Below are 6,725 nucleotides of genomic sequence, written 5' to 3'. Positions count from 1 at the left end.
GTATTAATATAGAGAGACCGCAGAGAGTATTTGTTAAAGGTGTATTAATACAGAGAGGCCACAGAGAGTATTTGGTAAAGATGTATTAATACAGAGAGGCCACAGAGAGTATTTGGTAGACGTGTATTAAAACAGAGCAGTAACAGAGAGTATTTGGTAAAGGTGTATTAATACAGAGAGGTCACTTTGCATGTGCAGCACCTGCTTCAGTGCTCTGGGAGTGTTTATAGTCCTGTGAGTTTAACACTTCATGACTGAGAGCTGCCTGCCCCAGCAACTTCACCCACAGCAACCATGACTTTGATCCCCATCTTCATCTGCACACTGGTCCTCTGGACTCAAGGTAGGATTTAAATAAGTTGAATGAATAAAATTAAATTAAGTCAGTGAATGATTAAGTATTTTAATAATAGTTAGACATAATATCTTTCTTATTCCTGCATTTTCTCTTATTCTGAATCCAGAGGTCAGGCCATTGTTATTCTCTCATGTTTAATCATGATTCATACTGACTTCATTTTTTTTTTTCCCCAGAATCCATGTGTCAGGTGACTGTGACTCAGACTCCTGCAGTGAAATCTGCTCTTCCAGGAGACACAGTCACCATCAGCTGTAGGACCAGCCACAGAGTGGATGATGGTGTTGATCTGTTTTGGTACTTGCAGAAACCCGGAGAAGCTGCTAAACTCCTGATCTACTATGCTACTAATTTATGGTCAGGAACCCCAGCTTGTTTCAGTGGTAGTAGATCTAGATCTGACTTCACTCTGTTGTTCTTATAATAGAGCAGGTAGTTATTAGTGGAGAGAAATTTCTACTAGTAGCATGACTGCTAAAGCAGTGTCAGTCATCTTCTGGAGGTTCTGTCCTGTTTAGAGGTGATGTAAGCACACACTAAAGCACTAATCACCATGTCTGTGCCTTCATCTGATTATTCTCAGCCACTGTGAAACACTTCTACCAAAAAATACAGTTCATGTTCATTATAAATGTTTATTACCAACAATCAAAGGTGTAAAAGTAGAGATATTTAGAGGGTAATGTTTAATAATCTTACTATAATTTACTAAATGCCACCAGCCAAAGAACATTCAGTAAAATCTTCTATCTCACACTAGAACATTTGCTTTGGTGTGAAGGACATGCCTGTGTCATAAATTCACTGTATGACTCAAATAATATAAAACATACCAAACATTAAGCAGTTATTTACTGTTACATTTATTACATTTAGCTTGAAGCTTTATTTTAAACAGATACCAGAGGCCTGGAGCATAAAGTTTCTATTATAAAATATTTTGGCAAAATATATTAGGACTGTGGGTTTTTAATAAAAAGTTGGTTGTTTTTTAATATAAAACCTGTACTTTCTTTTGCAATAAAAAACAACTTTATTACCTCCTAAGGGACCCATAACAATATTTTATTAAAACAGCCCAGCGTGTGTTAAAAAGTGATATGCGGTTAGTTTCAGGCATAAATTTACAAACAATAATAATATTATGGTATATGGAGAGGACCAAAGATGTTTTAGCACCCACTCCATGATGTTCCAAAAATACACTGACTTACACATTACAGTTTCTAGTGAATGAAACTTATGTTGAGTCATCTTATTTCCTGGTTCCTTAACAAACTTTAGCAAGAGTGGTCAAATAGCAACATTATCAAAGTTTAATCCTATAACTCATTACACACACGGACCTCTGAAGTACAGACAATTAGCACTTTAAAGGCATTTCTTGTTCTGTGCAATGTTGGCAAAGAATCTTCAATTAAGACTATAATGTTGTTTGTTCACATTTTTTATTTCATTTTGACCAATAAACAGAGGAACATTTGAGTAATAAACACAGACTATCTAAAAGACAGCACATTAATGAGTGAGAGGAGAACACTTCAGTACACATGTGGGAGTTTCACGCCTCAGCACACTGCTCTCTACTCAGTGTCTGTGTGACAGGAGACTGGGAGTCCTTGGTGGCCTCACAGGTCACTGTCTTCTTCAGCCACTCCTCCTTCTGGAGGGTCAGGGTGCTGCTCCAGCTGTAGAGGCCGTCCTTCTGCAGTAGCCCGGAGCTCTGGCTCACCCCCGAGCTCCAGCTGCTACCAGCTACCTTCCAGCTCAGCTTCCAGTCTGAGGGGAAGCCCTTGTTGGCCAGACACACGAGTGTGACCTTCTCCTTCTGCAGCTGTACACTGGAGGGGGGCAGGACCGTGAGGGTGGGCGGGGCGTCACCTAGGAGACACAACACGGTCTACAGCTCAGACAGGCAGGAACCGTTAGCAGGAAAATCAGTTGTGTTTCACTTCCTCTTTTATTATTTATATTATTTTATTTATGTTTGTATGTATTACATCAACAACCTTTATTTTCAATGTTATTTTCCCTGGACATCAGAACCTAGGATATATAATTAATGAAACAATCAAATGAATATAACTTATAGTCATAAATAAATTAAAATGGAAGTATATTTAACAGGCGGTGGTTGTTCAGTATGCAAGTATTACGGTTAAAGTGCTTTGCATCAACAACCTCCAGTCAGGGACAAACACTTATACTAATGAAAATTAACCCAGTAGTCGGAATAAAGGTTTGATGGCGAATATTGCTGAAACATTTATGCTTTTGATAAAAAAACGATAATAATGTGGGTCGATTTACACTAAAATCTCGCAACACCACTGTAACGGTTAGGATAAACGCGCTAATAAATTCACCTTTAATGCGCTTTAATAAAGAGACATTTATTACAAACAATACCTACTTAAAATTGTGATTTACTGGGAATAAAAAGTGAAGTTCTTCTTACGTCCAGTGTCCTCCACACTAACTTCGTTTAAGGTCCGTACATAAACCTGCTCTAAACACACTGCCGTCTCCTCTCTTTACAGCGCCGTAGTTTAGCTTCAGAGTTAGTGAACGATACAACCCCAAAGATGCTTGTTTTTCTTTTCTTTTTTGTAATAAAAAAGTTATCAAAGATACTACATACATAAAATATACAGTTAGAAATACAGCTAAATAAAGATATAAAAAATTAAGGCAGAAACTAAATTAAAAGAAACTAAAGAAATTAAAAATTTTGAATAAGGGCTGATAGTTACTTAAATCCAGCAGAGTTTTGTGCCTCTAAAAGTGTGCGTGTGTGCATTAACCTGTGTTTCACAGAACTGAATTCGGTGATCCCTTTAAACTATTTCAGACCCGTATCGTTAATGTTTATGCGTTAGATATTTGTAGACTCTGTAGAATCATAACAATTGGTTACAAAATTTGTGTTTTTGGATATATTTTTCATATTTTTGTACACTAATATCATTTAATGCAACATCCAAGTCAAGACAATTCATTTAAACACTTGTGTTCTAGATGTATAATATAGGAATTTGAGTATTTGTAACAGCCAACGTTTTGATCCTTCAGTATGGGAGTATTGTATTTCTGCCTTTTAAAATAAACCCAGCATGCAGATAAAAGCTTGTTGAGAGATATTTCTGAAACATGTATGTTTTTACTACTGAACGACATTTAAGAAACTCTTCATCGGTATAAAGTAAAAGGTCTATAAGGACATAGCAGCGGTTATGATATAGGAAGATACTTAACGTCACAATTAGTCTATAAAAGAGTACGAGTAGTTTACAAAACCACCGTGCATACTGACGCAACGTTACATGTGTGGATAGTTGTGAAGAAAATTTAAAGTCTACTTACGTCCAACTGATAGTTTTGTTCCAGCACCGAAAGTCCACCACAGAGCTACAATCTCGTTTACTGTCCGTACAAAAACCTCCTGATCTAAACACGCCGCTCTCGACACTATTTACCGCGTAATATATAGCTTCGATATTAATGCTTTAGAAAACTCATAAAGGACTTACCCAAAAGCTTTTTAGATTTTTAAAATAATAAAATAAAATACACACATATATTTTATTATTAGATAAATTACGTCGTAATAGCTGTTGCCCCGTAAACCACATTAAATGCAACCGCAACAAGTTTTTAAGTCTGCATTATTATCAAACATCAAACATGTCGATTATGATTTCAGAAAATACCAACTTTTGTATAAGCAGTGAAAGTTACTTACGTCCAACTGAGAGCTTTGTGCCGCCACCAAAAGTGTACCACAGTGATACGAAGTCGTTCAGTGGTCGTACAAAAACCTCCTGCACTAAAGAAGCCGCTCTCCCTCTTTGCGTTTTAGAAAGCCTTTTTCAAAACAATAATGAACTGCTACAATTTTTACTTTTTAAAATATGCAAGAAAAAATATCTAGGCATTAAAAATAAATTAACTAATTTTCTTGCAGCTCATATTTTTCCGTTTGCTCGTTTTTCGAATTGGTATTATCGAAATAACTGTACATTAAAAAGTTTATGGAAAATTAATATAAAATAACCTTTTGATACAATTTTTTGGACGTATCAATATAACTTTACAGAATCAATGATCAATGCTGAGAAAAGTAGGAGGACTAATGAAAGCATTCTATCTGAACATTGTAAATGTACTGTGAATTTCTGCTAAATAACCGAATAATGATCCAATAAAATGTTTGTATATTTAATACCTTGTTTTTGTTTGGCAGTATCTTCAGTACAATCAAATATGAAACAAGACAAAAAATCAACAAAAACAGTCACAGAGAGTGACACTGTAAACAAACAAAAATTAAGATGCATTGAATAACGTGAGACTGCCCTCCACTGGTTCTTGACAAAACACTACAACGATCTGAACGTCCAGACTGCCTGAGTCATTGTATTAAGAACTTGATCAGGAAAAGTAGCATACATTGAAAATACTCAATTTTGCTCTAATATAAGTAAATGAAAATATAATTAAGAATCTTAAAACTGAATTTAAGAAAATATGCAAAAACAGAGGCAATGCCCTGAGATTTCAGTGGGTTAAACATATTATCCAAGTATACAAGCTGATCCAGGATCAGTGTATCTGGTTGTAAATGCAGTCCCGTTACCTCACAGAAAACCAGTGAAGTCCCTGGGAAACAGGAGTGTTTTTACTGTCACGAAAGAGGGCACTTGATAGCTGCATGTCCAGCTTTGATGCATAAAAATATACGAAATGTAAATGTGGTCAATGTGTTTTTATTTATTGTTTAATTGTTGTCATTTAATTAATCATTTAATCATTTCTGTCACTGACCCTACTTAGACTGGGTCGTAACATCTGTTTCAGCAACACGGAACTCCACGTGCTTCAGAACCCTGGACAGCTCCCACAATAGAGCTAATGAGACCCAGGTGAAGCTCATCACAGAGACACTCCTGAACTCACCCAATCCACTGATCTCCAATCAGCCCAGAGCCAGATGAAGAGCCAGCTGTACTGAGGGAGGAACTGCAGTTGTCTCACACATTGCTCATCTTCTTCTCAGAGGCAGAGAGCCAGTGATCTCCAAATGTGCAGAGAACTGAATGAAGAGCCACATTTACAAAACACATCAGACTCTTACCCACACCTGGCCAAATATATAGAATTTTCCTGATATATTCTTCTGTGTTTACTGTTTGTCCTACAATGTATTGAACAGAAATAGCAAAGGTCACATTGCACACCAGAAACCAATAGAAAGAAACAATAAATACTGTTACGACCCCGTCTAGGCTGGGAGGGTTTTGAGTATTACTACAGTAGAAATGAGTAATGGAATGAATAACCAGACAAAGATGACAGCAAACATCTAGTGTATTTAAATGTTTTTGGTGTTTAAAGACAAGAAACTGGTGCAATCGCATCAGGAGTGACCAAGGCCAACACAACAAACAAAACCACACTAGAAACAAAACGACGACCGACTAAGCTAACAAAAAGAAACTGACACTGACTACACCGTTAGAACAAAGATAAAGCCACACCCAAACACAATGGCAGCCCTCCCTGCCACCAGTGTGTAACTATGGACAGGACAAGACATACATACAAGATACAAGAAACTATATTATCCAGCAATCAACCAAAGGGGCAAAACCAACCGTAAATCAAGGGGAAAATCCAAAGTCATACACAAACACAAGCTCAAAAATGTAGCGACAAGTCAAAACCAACAACACCAAACTCTTCTCCCATGAGCCCTCAAGCCAAGCCCTTTGTCTCTTCCTCGTCCTTTTATTTTGATCCTCTGCTCACTGGAAAACCGGGTGTGGATCAGGATGGGTGTGGATCAGGATGGGGGACACCAGAGAGGAAGAGGCAAAACCTGGAACACAGAAGGCAGATATACAGGCGGACATAACAATACCTTATTACAAGAGCCTGCTGATCATGTAATTAAAACAGAGGTAAACTTCCCTCCTTGCACTGTTTGGCTTGTCATTCATGTTGGTCTCATTTTGTAATAAACTGTAGTTGGATCTTCACAGTGACTCTGGGCCAACATTGTTACAGGGATGTAACCTGCTATGGGCAGAGAAGATCTCACCATGGAAGAGCAGGTGAGTAACAGCCTGTGTAGAGTAGAGAGACTTGCTGTCTACTATGGACAGTCTTATAAAATGGAAAACAGCATTTATCATGGCAAAGTTGAATAAGGAGAGTTTGGTACGTGGAACTGACATACTGTGAACCTCAAACACTGTTTACTCCTCTTTGAAATATAGATCCCACATAAGCCAATGTGGGCGGTAAAATGAGCCAGTTCCAAAATCCTAGAATATTACACAACAGTCTTGACTCACTAATATTTATG

The 6,725-nt window shown here is 37.3% G+C and overlaps 1 pseudogene across 1 annotated transcript; it reads right to left on the bottom strand.

Annotated features, from left to right (window-relative positions):
* Positions 1–1,789: 1,789 nt before the first annotated feature.
* On the bottom strand, positions 1,790–5,291 carry LOC113569461 (immunoglobulin kappa constant pseudogene; annotated as a pseudogene). Its single transcript, XR_014123492.1, has 3 exons — positions 5,188–5,291; positions 4,101–4,204; positions 1,790–2,239 (listed from the first exon to the last, which is right to left on the bottom strand). The product of XR_014123492.1 is annotated as an immunoglobulin kappa constant pseudogene (transcript).
* Positions 5,292–6,725: the final 1,434 nt, after the last annotated feature.

Source organism: Electrophorus electricus, chromosome 4 (assembly GCF_041902795.1).
Source record: "Electrophorus electricus isolate QZ-2024a chromosome 4, ASM4190279v1, whole genome shotgun sequence".
Classification (NCBI taxonomy): Eukaryota; Metazoa; Chordata; class Actinopteri; order Gymnotiformes; family Gymnotidae; genus Electrophorus; species Electrophorus electricus.
Note: the sequence above shows the minus strand (reverse complement) of the source record. Positions and strands in the feature narration are given on the sequence as shown.